Source organism: Triturus cristatus, chromosome 12, assembly GCF_964204655.1.
Source record: "Triturus cristatus chromosome 12, aTriCri1.1, whole genome shotgun sequence".
NCBI classification, from domain to species: Eukaryota; Metazoa; Chordata; class Amphibia; order Caudata; family Salamandridae; genus Triturus; species Triturus cristatus.
The window spans coordinates 108310719-108327606 of record NC_140595.1 but is presented as its reverse complement, the minus strand read 5'-3'; positions in this window follow the sequence as shown (position 1 = coordinate 108327606).

Genomic DNA, 16888 nt, shown 5'->3' with positions numbered 1-16888 from the left:
GAATGTCGGGAATGTCATGGAATGGAATGTCATGGAATGGAATGTCATGGAATGGAATGTCATGAATGTCATGTTTTGGAATGTCAGGAATGTCATGTCATGGAATGGAATGTCAGGAATGTCATATCAGGAATGTCAGGAATATCATGGAATGGAATGTCAGGGATGTCAGGAATGTCATGGAATGGAATGTCATGAATATCATTGGATGGAATGTCAGGAATGTCATGTCATGGAATGGAATGTCAGGAATGTCATGTCATGGAATATCAGGAAAGGCATGTCATGAATGTCATGGAATATCAGGAATGTCAGGAATGTCATGGAATGGAATGTCAGGAATGTCATGACATGGATTGGAATGTCAGGAAGTTAATGTCAATGTTGGAATGTCAGGAATGTAATGTCTTGTAATGCAATGTCAGGAATGTCATGTCATGGAATGGAATGTCATGAATGGAATGTCATGGCTGGAACGTCAGGAATGTCATCAGAAATGTCAGGAATGTCATGTCATGGAATGGAATATCAGGAATGTCATGTCATGAATGTCATGGAATGGAATGGAATATCATGGAATAGAATGTCAGGAATGTCATGGAATAGAATGTCATGGAATGGAATGTCAGGAATGTCATGTCATGTCATGTCAGGAATGTCATGTCAAGGAATGGAATGTCAGGAATGTCATGGCATGGAATGGAATGTCAGGAATGTCATGTCATGGAATGGAATGTCAGGAATGTCATGTTATGGAATATCAGGAATGTCATGTCATGAATGTCATGGAATATCAGAAATATCAGGAATGTCATGGAATGTCATGTCATGAATGTCAGGAATGTCATGGAATGGAATGTCAGGAATGTCAGGAATGTCATGTCATGGATTGGAATGTCAGGAATGTCATGTCTTGGAATGCAATGTCAGGAATGTCATGTCATGGAATGGAATGTCATGAATGGAATGTCATGTCAGGAATGTCAGGAATGTCATCAGGAATGTCAGGAATGTCATGTCATGGAATGGAATATCAGGAATATCATGTCATGAACGTCATGGAATGGAATGGAATTTCATGAATGTCATGGAATGGAATGTCATGGAATGGAATGTCAGGAATGTCAGGAATGTCATGTCATGGAATGTCAGGAATGTCACGTCATGGAATGTCATGAATGTCATAAATGTCATGTCAGGAATGTCAGGTCATGGAATGTCAGGAATATCATGTCATGGAATGGAATGTCAGGAATGTCATGTCATGAATGTAAAAGAATGGAATGTCAGGAATGTCATGCAATGGAATGTCAGGAATGTCAGGAATGTCATGTCATGGAATGGAATATCAGGAATATCATGGAATGGAATGGAATGTCATGGAATGGAATGGAATGTCAGGAATGTCATGTCAAGGAATAGAATGTCGGGAATGTCATGTCTTTGATTGCAATGTCAGGAATGTCATGTCATGGAATGGAATGTCATGAATGGAATGTCATGTCATGAATATCAGGAATGTCATCAGGAATATCATGTCGTGGAATGCTATATCAGGAATCTCATGGAATGGAATGTCATTCATGTCATGGAATGGAATGTCAAGAATGTGATGTCAAGGAATGGAAAGTCAATAATGTCATGTCATGGAATGCAATGTCTGGAATGTCATGTCATGGAATGGAATGTCATGAATGGAATTTCATGTCCTGAATGTCAGGAATGTCATCAGGAATGTCAGGAATGTCATGGAATGGAATGTCATTAAATGGAATGTGAGGAATGTAATGGAATGATATGTCATGAATGGAATATCATGAATGTCATGGAATTTCAGGAATGTGAGGAATGTCATGTCATGAATGTCAGGAATGTCATGGAAGGGAATGTCATGGAATGTCATAAATGTCATAGAATTTCAGGAATGTGAGGAATGTCATGTCATGAATGTCATAGAATGGAATGTCAGGAATGTCATGTCATGGAATGGAATGTCAGGAATGTCATGTCAAGGAATGGAATGTCAGGAATGTCATGTCTTAGAATGCAATGTCAGGAATGTCATGTCAAGGAATGGAATGTCAGGAATGTCATATCTTGGAATGGAATGTCATGAATGGAATGTCATGTCATGAATGTCATCAGGAATGTCATGTCATGGAATGGAATGTCAGGAATGTCATATCATGAATGTCATGGAAAGGAATGTCATGGAATGGAATGTCAGGAATGTCATGTCATGGAATGTAATGTCATGGAATTTCATGGAATAGAATGTCATGAATGTCATAAATGTCATGTCAGGAATGCCATGTCATAGAATGTCAGGAATGTCATGTCATGGAATGGAATGTCAGGAATGTCATGTCATGAATGTCAGGAATGTCATGGAATGGAATGTCAGGAATGTCATGTCATGGAATGGAATGTCAAGAATATCATGTCAAGGAATGGAATGTCAGGAATGTCATGTCATGGAATGGAATGTCAGGAATGTCATGTCATGGAATGGAATGTCAAGAATATCATGTCAAGGAATGGAATGTCAGGAATGTCATGTCATGGAATGGAATGTCAGGAATGTCATGTCAAGGAATGGAATGTCAGGAATATCATGTCATGGAATGGAATGTCAGGAATGTCATGTCATGGAATGGAATGTCAAGAATGTCATGTCATGGAATATCAGGAATGTCATGTCATGAATATCATGGAATATCAGGAATGTCAGGAATGTCATGACATGGATTGGAATGTCAGGAATGTCATGTCAATGTTGGAATGTCAGGAATGTCATGTCTTGGAATGCAATATCAGGAATGTCATGTCATGGAATGGAAAGTCATGAATGGAATGTCATGTCAGGAATGTCAGGAATATCATCAGGAATGTCAGGAATGTCATGTCATGGATTGGAATATTAGGAATGTCATGTCATGAATGTCATGGAATGGAATTTCATGAATGTCATGGAATGGAATATCATGGAATGGAATGGAATGCCATGGAATGTCATGTCATGGAATGTCAGGAATGTCATGTCAAAGAATGGAATGTCAGGAATGTCATGTCATGGAATGGAATGTCAGGAATGTCAGGAATGTCATATCATGGAATGTCAGGAATGTCATGTCATGGAATGGAATGTCAGGAATGTTATATCAGGAATGTCAGGAATATCATGGAATGGAATGTCAGGAATGTCATGAATGTCATGCAATGGAATATCATGAATGTCATTGGATGGAATGTCAGGAATGTCATGTCATGGAATGGAATGTCAGGAATGTCATTTCATGGAATATCAGGAATGTCATGTCATGAATGTCATGGAATAACAGGAATGTCATGGAATGGAATGTCAGGAATGTCATGACATAGATTGGAATGTCAGGAATGTCATGTCAATGTTGGAATGTCAGGAATGTCATGTCTTGGAATGCAATGTCAGGAATGCCATGTCATGGAATGGAATGTCATGAATGGAATGTCATGTCAGGAATGTCAGGAATGTCATCAGGAATGTCAGGAATGTCATGGAATGGAATGTCATGGAATGGAATGTGAGGAATGTCATGGAATGATATGTCATGAATGGAATATCATGAATGTCATGGAATTTCAGGAATGTGAGGAATGTCATGTCATGAATGTCAGGAATGTCATGGAAGGGAATGTCATGAATGTCTTGGAATGTCATGAATGTCATAGAATTTCAGGAATGTGAGGAATGTCATGTCATGAATGTCATAGAATGGAATGTCAGGAATGTCATGTCATGGAATGGAATGTCAGGAATGTCATGTCAAGGAATGGGATGTCAGGAATGTCATGTCTTAGAATGCAATGTCAGGAATGTCATGACAAGGAATGGAATGTCAGGAATGTCATATCTTGGAATGCAATGTCAGGAATGTCATGTCATGGAATGGAATGTCATGAATGGAATTTCATGTCATGAATGTCATCAGGAATGTCATGTCATGGAATGGAATGTCAGGAATGTCATGTCATGAATGTCATGGAAAGGAATGTCATGGAATGGAATGTCAGGAATGTCATGTCATGGAATGTCAGGAATGTCATGTCATGGAATGTCCGGAATGTCATGTCATGGAATGGAATGTCATGAATGTCATAAATGTCATGTCAGGAATGCCAGGTCATAGAATGTCAGGAATGTCATGTCATGGAATGGAATGTCAGGAATGTCATGTCATGAATGTCAGGAATGTCATGGAATGGAATGTCAGGAATGTCATGGAATAGAATGTCAAGAATATCATGTCAAGGAATGGAATGTTAGGAATGTCATGTCATGGAATGGAATGCCAGGAATGTCATGTCAAGGAATGGAATGTCAGGAATGTGATGTCAAGGAATGGAATGTCAGGAATGTCATGTCATGTAATGGAATGTCAAGAATATCATGTCATGGAATATCCGGAATGTCATGTCATGAATATCATGGAATATCAGTAATGTCAGGAATGTCATGACATGGATTGGAATGTCAGGAATGTCATGTCAATGTTGGAATGTCAGGAATGTCATGTCTTGGAATGCAATGTCAGGAATGTCATGTCATGGAATGGAATGTCATGAATGGAATGTCATGAATGTCATGGAATGGAATGGAATTTCATGAATGTCATGGAATGTCATGGAATGGAATATCATGGAATGGAATGGAATGTCATGGAATGGAATGGAATGTCATGGAATGTCATGTCATGAAATGTCAGGAATGTCATGTCAAGGAATGGAATGTCAGGTCATGGAATGGAATGTCAGGAATGTCATGTCATGGAATATCAGGAATGTCATGTCATGAATGTCATGAAATATCAGGAATGTCAGGAATGTCATGGAATGTCATGTCATGAATGTCAGGAATGTCATGGAATGGAATTTCAGGAATGTCATGTCATGGATTGGAATGTCAGGAATGTCATGTCAATATTGGAATGTCAGGAATGTCATGTCTTGGAATGCAATGTCAGGAATGTCATGTCATGGAATGGAATGTCAGGAATGTCATGTCTTGGAATGCAATGTCAGGAATGTCATGTCATGGAATGGAATGTCATGAATGGAATGTCATGTCAGGAATGTCAGGAATGTCATCAGGAATATCAGGAATGTCATGTCATGGAATGGAATATCAGGAATGTCATGTCATGGAATAGAATTTCATGAATGTCATGGAATAGAATGTCAGGAATGTCAGGAATGTCATGTCATGGAATGTCAGGAATGTCACATCATGGAATGTCATGAATGTCATAAATGTCATGTAAGGAATGTCATGGAATAGAATGGAATGTCATGGAATTGAAGTACTGGGTTTTTAAAACCCAGCGGTGCAGGGGAACACACCCTAAGACTTCGGGTTCTTCCTGTTTCAGACCTACAGAAACACAGAGTCTTCTGGGTGAAGTCAAAGATCTTGTTTATTGGCTGCAGACCAATTACAGGTATCCGAGAAGTACAACACAATGTATGTTCTCAGGAGACTGCTTAAAATTACAGAAACGGGCTTCTCCTTAAATACAAAATATCATGCTTCAGGCACACATTCCTCGTTTTACGATATGGTCATTCACATGTATTCATTACAAACGAAAAGGCAGAGTCATGATGACCATCCCACATTCCAGTTAAGCCAGCCCACAATTATTTACCCAGCGAGGCTCAGATCCCACATCAGATATCAACAGGCCCCAATAAACACGGGCATCTCCTGCTTGTAAAACAAGCCATAAAGCAGGAAGAGTCAGGTGTGAAAGAGATTAGCGGTAGGCTTGTGTTCATGAAGAGGCTTTATGGTGTGTCAAACCCTGATGCTAATCACAGGTGGCCGTAGGACGGGGAGCTCGTGGGACCGGACTGACCTGGGGCAGCGGAGCCAAGCTGCACAGGTCACAGAGAAGTCAAACAGAAAGTACATGTGTTCTAACGGCCTGTGCTTGTTTGTAATGTGTAGCCTATGTGAGGGCAACCATAAGATGGCCACCGCTCCAAGATGGAACCCACGAAGTCAATGTGTAATATCGTATACAAAGTGCGTTTTATCGCTAAAACGTTATGCAAAGCACTTGTACATACCGCATTGACCATTCGCGGTTTGCTAATACCGGAATAGACAGGGGTAGGGCCCTGCCTCCTACGCGGTCCCAAATTTCAAAGTACCACAGACCCTCCTTTTGCCCTTACATAGGCAATAACTATACTCACATCAATCCGAGTCTAGGTCAATATTCATGAAGTCATGGAGATGTTGCTGTAGCATCATCCTATTACTTAGCTCGTCCCTCGATACAGGTTTCCTTACACATAATGTAGCACAGAGGCCACATATCGCAGGAGCACACTGTGTACACAGACAGAACAGGAAAAGAATGGCTAAGATCATTCGAATGACCATCAGAATCTTCCAACCCCAGGCAGATATCAGTTCCCAGAACCACCCCACCAGTGACCAATCTCCTTTATCCACATGTATGGATTCAGATATTCTATGCAGTTTGGAGATGGCCTGATAAACTGTTGGAGCTTTATCTGGTATGAAAATGCAACAGCTAGATTGGATGACCTTACATACCCCACCACGGTCTGCAAATATGACGTCTAGAACCATACGGTTCTGCAAAGTCATGAGGCGATCCGCTTGGAGCTCAGCTGTCAAATTACCAAGGGCACCAGCCGTAACATTAACAGTGGATTCAACCACACGTGTCAGTTGTCTCAGGTTCCTACTATTGACCATCGGTCCCCAAAACGGCAGGAAACCCAAAAAGAAGTCTCCCGCTTCCTGACCGGCAGTATCCTCCTTAATAATCACGCCTCTTACAACTCTGGTCTTGTGATAATCAGAGGCAGCAGTAAATGTTGGCGGTAGCAGATTGGCAATATAACATGTGCCAGAGAAATCAGGGGGCAACCATGTATATGCTCGGTCATTGCAGACAAAATATGTACCCTTGGCAGCCAAAAACGCAGGGGAAAACTGTGCTGGAAAAGTGTACGTTTCAGTACAGTCCCTTCTCCCCAGTTGAGCTCTTGGATTCTGACCATTACCTTGTAAACAGAACCGACCTATGTGGGGTACGACCCAAATTGGGGATGAAATTTTCCGCTGTCTTTCACCCAGACTGATACTATACCCCGTCGCGGTCCACCCTACATAAGCTCGCAATTCATCCTTGGGAATAGATGAGTATGCGTCGATATCTCTGCTCATATCGGCAACTCCTTTCATTAAGGCTTTATTATTTGTGCTAGGTATGATGGAACGCAGTTGTCGCGGGGGTTAGGCATCTAGTGCAAAAAGGAACATGGTCTGGAATGCCCATGACGATCCATTATAGCTAAACGGCAGCACTAGATAAGGAATACCCTTGTTAATGGTATGTGGCATTAAACCACACACCCAGCAATTGGTTGTATTCATGACTAGTTGGTGCTGGTGCAGGAGCTGAATCTATGAATTGTTTACAAACTCGGAACGTCTAGCTTGTTCGTGTTCAGGCAGAGGGTGGAAAGAGTGCAAGGAGACAGTAGGAGGAGGTATAGGCTGTACAGTGGGTGCAAAGGGCTCTTGAGAGGAGAAGAATACATAACCTATAGTAAACACCATCATACTACATAGTATAAACAAACATAATAATACAAAACGTTTGCTCTTCATTATTCTACATATTTTCGCTTTAAAGTTCATTTCCTCAGTGAGTCTCTCCATCTTGAAAAACTCCATCCTCTAATCATGCCGCTCGCGGCGGGTGAGTATCTTCCACTAAGGAGTACACCTGTCAGTCCAGGGAACGCCCTAGACCAACCAGAACCATTGACCTAACGTCTTCGGCCTGTACCCCAAAGTCTTGTCACCGCGACCCTGCGGCTGAACCCGGATGGTGGTTCGAAAAACAAAAATCAAAAAGTTCTTCAGATGGGAGAGCTATAATATCAAAAAATAGTAAGGGAAGGGAATTTTTATTTGTCCATAGGCCTTGGTCTCAGGTTGTAGCGGTTTCTACCAGCTACTGTCTGGTCTTGAAACAAGAGTTCAGGCTCTGTGGTGTCCAATCGAATTGACGGTGGCACAGCTTCTTGTAAAATATCGTCACTCTCTTGTTCTGAAGTTGTGCCTCTTACGCGTGCATCACTAAATGGTACAAAACGAGGTACAGTGTCTGTTTCAGAATCAGCGATACCCTCCTGGACCCACTGGTCATATGGTAGAGGCAAAAGGGATCCGTTTACAGTGGGCACCGTGAATCCAATTCTTTTTCCCTTTTACTTGAACCGCTGATCTTGTCGACAGAAGTACGAGGTGAGGGCCGATCCAACGGGGCTCATCGTTGCTCTTTCGCTGGAAGTTCTTCACGAGAACCCACGTGCCAGGGTCGATAGGGTGTCCTGGAGCTTCAGAGGCCTGGGGGAGAGTATCATGCACCTGTTGGTGTAAAACACGCAATTTAGCCGTCAATTCATACAGATAGTCAAGCAGTACTGGATGTTCGATTTCACTGAATTTTGTCGGTCTTGGCACACCCCATATATTGGCCGGGCAGCCAAAAACGACCTCATATGGGCTAAGTCCCACTCGTGAATGCACGGTCATTCTGGTGGATAGGAGTGCTAAAGGCAGAGCGTCAGGCCATTTAAGGCCGGAGCTCGCCTGGATTTTGGCCAGCTTGAGCTTCCGAGTGCCATTGTAGCACTCTACTAATCCAGCTGATTGGGGGTGATTTGCAGCGTGAAATTTCTGCTTTATCCCTAATCCCTCACACACATTCTTCATCACTCGACCCACAAATTCACTCCTATTATCACTCCACACCATTCTTGGCATTCCAAACCTAGGGAAACATTCTTTCACAAGGGCTTTGGCTGTGGATAAAGCAGTGTTGTCTTTTAGGGGATATGCTTCTATCCATTTTGAAAAAGCGCAAACAACAACCAGTACATATTTCAAGTTGTTGCACCTTTCCAGTTTCCATGTGGATAAAATCTAGCTGCAAAACCTCAAATGGATATGATGGAGGCGCAAAATGACCAGCTGGAGTTGGGGTTCCCCTACCAGGGTTGTATTTCAAACATACCATACAATTCTTGACCACATTCTCTGCACACTTGGGAATTCCAGCATTCTGCCATACTGGAGCCAACAACTTACAGATTCCTTTCATACTGATATGTGCCATTCCATGTGCCATAGTAACCACTGGAAGCACATATGCATCAGGTAACAACCATCGCCGATGTTCTGACAAATCAACCCAACAACCATTCTCATCCAATTTACCTGTACTTTCTCTCCACTTGCTCAACTCTTTCTCTGTGGCTTCAGCTTGAAGGGACTTCACACTCTCTATCGTGTCTTCACACATTCCAACATCACCAACCCATCTTGCAGGGCCTGCAACATACATTCGAGTCTTCACATCTTTTGCCGTTTCTTTCGCGATTTCGTCAGCAAACGCGTTACCACGACCAACCTCATCAGTGACTTTCTTGTGCGCACTGCATTTCATAATCGCAACTTGTAACGGTAGGGTCAGTGACTCAAGGAGATCATTCACCAACTTGCCATTCTGAATTTTAGCTCCATGCGAAGTCAGGAACCCACGTTCTTTCCACAATCGCCCAAAACTATGAGCCACGCCAAAGGCGTACTGGCTGTCAGTATATATGTTCACTTTCATTCCTTCAGACAACACGCATGCTCTTGTAAGGGCAATTAACTCTGCTGCTTGAGCCGAATTATGTGGCAATCGTGCAGTTTCAACAATCGTGTGCAAAGTCGTGATAGCATATGCAGCAGTCGTATCACCATTCGGAAGCTTGAAGCACGGACCATCCACCCATAAGGTACCATCACACTCAGTCAGGGGAGTATCTTTAAGATATATTCTCCCTTTCGTCTCTTCTTCTGTTCTGAACAGACAATCATGTTGCTCAATCTCATCTAGGTCTGCTGGAATCGGCAATAATGTAGCTGGATTCAACGTGTTGCATCTCTTTATGTGTATATGGTTTGCTAACAGTGTCGATTCGTATCCTGACAATCGAGCACTAGTTAAGTGCTGTATCTTGGTCCTGTTTAACAATGTGTCCACAGCATGTGGAACCATAACAATCAATGTATTATCCATAACCAGTCCAGCAGACTGTCGAATAGACATAGCTGCTGCAGCTGTAGCTCTCAGACAACTTGGCAATGCCCTAGCTACCGGGTCCAAGGTTGACGAAAAATATGCGCATGGACGCGGTCTGTCGCCAAAAGGCTGTGTTAACACTGATAATGCGCAACCGTCTTTTTCATGAACATACAATATAAAAGGCTTGCTGTAGTCAGGGGTACCCAACACAGGAGCTGAACATAATGCATCACGCAATTCCCAAAAACTTTTCTGACACTCCTCAGACCATGGGATAGGATTCGGTGTGTCTTTACATGTTAATGCTAACAAAGGTTTTGCCAGCAAAGAGAAATTCGGTATCCAGTGCCTACAGTATGAAGTAATGCCCAAGAAAGCACGCACTTCTCTCTGTGTTCTTGGCACGCTCAATTGTGCAATGGCTTGAATTCTTTCTGGGGTCAGTTTCCTTCCCTCCTTCGATAAGAGATGACCTAAGTAGGTCACTTCTTGTCGACAATATTGCAGTTTTGAGAGAGACACTTTGTGATGGAAGGCAGACAAATGATGCAACAATGACAATGTAGCTTCTTTGCAAATCCTTTCAGTATCCGCGGCGATTAGCAAATCGTCAACGTACTGAATGAGGATAGCGCCACTCGGTAAAACAAGTGCATCAAGCTGCGCTTTTAAAGCTTGACTGTATATTGATGGACTTTCACAGTAGCCCTGTGGAGCGCGTTTAAAGCGGAAGCTTCGGCCTCCTAAACTGAAGCCAAAAATGTCCCTGCTCTCCTCTGCAATTGGGATGCTAAAGAAAGCATTCTTTAAATCGATCACTGAGAACCATGCAGCGGAGGCTGGAATCATAGTTAACAAGGCAGTTATATCAGGGACCACTGGAAACTGTGGCACAACAATCTTATTAACCTCTCTAAGATCAATCACAAATCTGTAGACAGGTGGCTGTGAAGGGTCCGTTCGTTTTACGACAGGTAAAACAGGACTATTGCAAACGTTGCCTCTTGTTTCTTCAATTACACCCTTTTTAATCAAATCGCTGACAATTGCTAACAACGCTTTCTGACCTTCATTGGAGATCTTGTACTGGGGAATGCGTGGCAATCTGACATTGGCTTTTAAAGTGACCACATATGGCGGTATTTCCAATAGACCCACATCATTGGGACCAGTAGCCCAAAGGACATCCGGAAGGGATGACAATTCAGGTGGCATTGCATTCTTTGACAAATACACCGGGGAAATCACTTCCTTACCTAATGTAAGTTGTACTCCTGAGGGAGAACAATATAGCGTTGCATGCAATCTTTTTAACAAATCCAACCCTAACAGATTTTCACCACAACCTGTCGTTAGGATGAGGGGTGCTTTTAGCTCACAAGGTCCAACAGAAAGTGGCATAGGACTAGAAATCGGGTTCCTAACTGGGGCGCCAGAAAAACCTACTGAAACATTCATTTCGCCAGACAAAGGCGCGCCAGGGAGTTTTGAATGCATAATTGAACTCTTTGCAGCACCAGTGTCCAGCAAAAAGGGCTCTGTTACACCCGCTGTAGTCACTTTAATATATGGTCCACTCTGATCCACTGGTACTGAAACAACTCCCTCTCTCTGTCTATGGCTGTCCTAGTAATCATTACCTTCCACATTGTCGTCTTCTGCATAATAATCATTATTATAGTACTGAGCTGTATTACCAGTTGCATTAGCTTGCTGATCAAAGCTATTTATGGTATTTTGAGGCGGAAGAGGACGCGCGTTCTGGGGAACATTTCCACGCCCTCTACCTCTAGGAGCTTGCTGACCACCTCTACCTCTTGCGCCATACACATTACTAGTACGCTGCATTAATTTAGGACAACTATACTTAAAATGACCTTCCTCTCTGCAATATGAACATTGATTGGGACCTACAGGGGTACGTGGTTGATAATACCCATTCATTTGCTGGTTATTCTGAAACTGTTGGGGTTGCTGATAGATACCTTGGGTTTGCCTGTAATTATTCTGTCCTCCATGTGACGGATAAGCCTGCTGTAAAAGGACCTTCGTTTTCTGTTCTTTCGTTTTCTTGTCTGTTCTATCCTTCTCGTCTTTATCTCTATTTTCGTAATACTGTGCAGTAGCCAGTATTTGCGCTGAAGAGGAAACGGACCAAGAACTCTCTGAATCTTTTAATTTCTTACACAACTCGGGGAGTAGATTCTGCACAAATTTATCCACAAATAACCGTTGGCCACCTTCCGTACTCATGTCTTGACCACTGTGGTTGATAAACGTTTCTTCAAACCTTGTAAAGAAATCGGACACTGTCTCATCTTTCTTCTGCTTGCATGCGGATAGTTTATCCCAATTTACGCGCATCGCGGGCATTATAGTTTTCATGTAGGTAATAATTCTACCAGGGAGGTCTGCTACGAGGGGCTCAGGTTTTGCACCACCAACTTGTCTAGTGTCTGCGGCAACGATATTAGCCCATGTGCCCCCTAGTTCTGCAGCATGATCCGTATTACAAATGGATCCCCATAAAGGCTGTGGAACAACATTCCCAAACAACATATCTATATCAGCCAGATTCATGACACACGATTCTGCAGTTTGTGATAACTCCTTATAATATCCTGTAGGGTTTTTACGGGGGTCAGGCAATGTCTGTTTAAGCGCTAACACCTCAGAACGCTTCCATGGGACATGTACCCAAACACGCTGAAAATGAGCTGGAACAGCTGGATTAGCATTTGGATCAGCAGGTCTCCAAACTGGAGGAACCTCACGCATCGGATATTGGCGCGCTTTTACCTTTTTCCCCACAGGGAATTCCTGTTCGAACAATGATTGTTGACAATCGCCATTCCTGAAGGACAGTAAAGTCGCAACTGCTTTATCTACATCGGGACCCACAATTGTACCTGTTCCAAAATCAAATCGCACGCGACACAATTCCTGCGGGATTGTGTTTGAACCATGATCCTCCAATTCCTCACAGAGGAATTCACACATTTTGTCAAACACATACCTGTGTTTTGGGGCGTCCCATTGGTGAAAAACATTAACAACTGATTCCACCTCATAGAGTGAAGGGAAAACAATCCACCTACGCGCCATATGATCTAATACCTCTTTCTCTTCAGGATTAGGCAGCTGACTACGCAACTGCTTACGGTGTAAACCAGGGGTCATACTAGATGACCCAAAGAGAGGCGACATTAAGCTAGTAACTACATTAGCTAGTCGTTGTCGTGCTGAAGGAGAAGTTGAGGCAAAAACGGGGGGCAAGACAGAGGGAAGAAAAGCGGATTCAGATACAGGTACCTGGGTAGTGTAAGGAAAAGCGCCAGGGGAGGCAGCTGACGTACTAGGCAAAGTCGCAGGAAGCGCAGGGGCAACAGGTAACAAAACTGGCGGCCCTTGAGAGGGCTGTACTGCAGGGATAGGAGCCAGCTGAGGAGGAGTTGGCGGTTGTGGGAAGGCTTGCGGCACATTAACCGGAGGCTGCACATTTACGAGCTGTGGAAGCGCTGTGGCATTTTGCGCATACGGGGGTGGCGAACTTAGCAAATGGGACATTAGGGAATCTTTCTCTTTCTCTTTTGTCTCATCTTGTGGTAGGGGTGACAAAACAGGGTAACATTTATCTATCCCTAGTTTGCGCTGTCTATGTAACTGCTCATTCATTTGTTCCTCCTCATTATCTTTAAATTGCACAGCTGCTTGCATCATTGACATACCTTTTTCTCTCTTATTCCTTTTCGCTAGCTTAATTTCCTTCTGTTTGGCTTCCTTTCGCCATAGGCGGAAAGAATCAAACATCGCCGGCCGGGCTTTCTTTTTAAACAACTTAACTTCCAAATTATCTAAGATATCTGTATCGAAACTACCATTTTGGGGCCATTTTAAAACACCGTCCTTTCTGGTGTATCGGATCCATACTTCATTATATGCAATGGGGCCCACGCCATGTTTTACATAAAGCTCATAAGTTGGAGTTCCAATTGGAGGAACCGGACATGAATCCTCTAACTGGGAATCCCTTCTACAACCCAAACAAAACAATCTTCCAAATACACTAGAACCAGGCATCTTCGCTCACTAGTCTAGTTTCAAACTTCAAAGGATTATCGAATACGATAGTCTCGTGAATACACGAGTCCTCTGGCTTTGGCACTTGCAAGTTCCAAATCAAAGCGATCCCGAAGGATACCAAATTCCCGAAGGATACCAAACAAACTGGGAGACGCTCCACTTATACTTAACTGAATATCGATGATCGATGGCGTCACCAGAAGACTCTCTCGATTGTTTAGCTCTACAAAATCGTCAAGGGTCCAAAACAGGGCGATTAATCAGGGCAGCAGTCCTTCGTAGCAGTCGGGACGCGGAGAACCTCGCAGAAAAGACTTTCAGACCACGTCGACATGCAGGGGTCGATGAAGTGGCGGCCTTCCTCCGGAATTTCCACACGAAGCTCCTCACGAACCTCTGGCTTGGGCTGGTACCGCTGAAATCGCCCCGAGTTGGGCGCCAACTGAAGTACTGGGTTTTTAAAAACCCAGCGGTGCAGGGGAACACACCCTAAGACTTCGGGTTCTTCCTGTTTCAGACCTACAGAAACACAGAGTCTTCTGGGTGAAGTCAAAGATCAGTTTATTGGCTGCAGACCAATTACAGGTATCCGAGAAGTACAACACAATGTATGTTGTTGGACAGGCCTCACAGACGACTTGCTCCCTCCCCGCTCGACAGGGCCCGGACTCCGGCCCACCTGGCATAACCCCGCGACAAGCACCTGTACTCCGTCTCCCGACGGACCCTTTGCCCTCGGACCCTTACTCATCACGGGGTCCAGCCCCACCGGCTTCCCCGGCCGGGTCAAGCCGCCATCTTGGGCCCTGCACCACGCGGCCGCCTGGCCTCCCCTCGACCCTAACCCCGGGCCTGGCCGGCCCCGACATCCCGGCACCACCATCCACCCAGGAGGTGAGCGGACCACTTGGCAGGTCAATGGGAGAACGAAGTGTCAAGGGCTCCCCCGCCAGGTGCCGATCGCCCCCAGCTCCCCCAGGCTCTGGCTCCACCCCCTGCTGGGTGTCTGGACACTTTCATCCCGGACCCTCCGACCTCCAAGTGCGAGGGTCCGGACATCAAAGGGCACCAGCCCTATAACTGAGGCAGCTCCGGAGCAGGAAGGGAGTTGTATCCTGGAGTCGAGAGACACCGAGTGAACTCAACCTGGACGGTCTACTGGCGCTGCCATAGCCCGCTCTTGTGAACCATCGTCCTGCCTGCTGGCGCTGCCGCGGCCTTCTGCAACATTCATCTTCCTGGGACCTGCTGGCGCTGCCGCGGCCCGTCGTAACGACCACCCTCACCGGGACCTGCTGGCGCTGCCGCGGACCGTATATCTTCCGGGGACCTGCTGGCGCTGCCGCGGCCCGTTGTAACGACCATCCTCACCGGGACCTGCTGGCGCTGCCGCGGACCGCATATCTTCCGGGGACCTGCTGGCGCTGCCGCGGCCCGTTGTATCGATCATCCACACCGGGACCTGCTGGCGCTGCCGCGGCCCGTACCACCAAGCTCGAGGATTGTGAGCTCATCATCATCTCATCCGAACTACCTGATTGGTAAATAGACTGTCCCGCTACCCCCTTCCCTACCTTGCGAGACTATAATCGAGGGGACCCCTGAGTCCAGACCTCCTTGTACCATTCCACCGTACCTTAAATAAGTGCTTATAAAGAACACTGAACCTTATCCTTGTGTGGCATCTGTCTGTGGGGGGGAAGTTACTTATCTGTACGATCGCTGGAGACGGCTCTCCCCGGAGACCTCTCCTCCTGACCCCGGCCGACCCTCCCGGTCCGTCTACCTTTTCTAACATTGGTGGCCAGCGGCGCGATCCGAATCAACGCGTAATCGTACAGAGAGTAGCTCACCCCACGACAAAGCACGATGTCGACCAAAGATAGCAGCTCCACCGAGAAGTTCCAAATGGAGAAATTAGAAGAATACAACCACCGCGAACTGAGACAATTTTGCATAGAACTTGGCATTGCTACCACCGGCCTGAGTACCAAGGATGATCTAAAGCGCGCTCTTGAGTCATGGACAGAAACTGGGGTCGCAGGACCCTCCGACCAAAACAGCGTCGCACCAGACCAAAACAGCATCACACCAGAGGGGAACGCCACGGCTCCCGAGGAGCGGGGAACGGGCCTCTCGCAGGAGGAGATACGAGAAAGAGACAGAGTCAGATTACACAAATTAGAGATGGCACGACTCAAGATGGATGGGGAACTCAAGTTAGCTGAACAGAAACTCAACCTCGAGCATATGCGGCTTCGAGAGGAACGAGAGGAAAAGCAGAGACAGAGAGAGCTGGAAGAGAAAAAAATAACGCTCGAGCACGAGCGCCAACTGGCGGAAATAGAACTGCGCAAACAGAATAAGGAACTGGGGGTGCCTGAGCGACCACACACCCCGGGGCCAATTGAGAAAAAAGTTCACATCCCCAAGGATGTGGTCCGCGAGTATGTCCGAGAAGACGACATACAACAGTGGTTTAAAGCCTATGAGATCACAATGACCTCCCACCGGATCGACCGGAGTGATTGGGGAGCCGGACTTTGGGGGAGATTTATCAACGAGGGTCGCGATGCCCTGCTACAGCTCCCCGATCACCAAATGTCGTCCTACGACCACATGAAGGCTGCCCTCCTCACCCG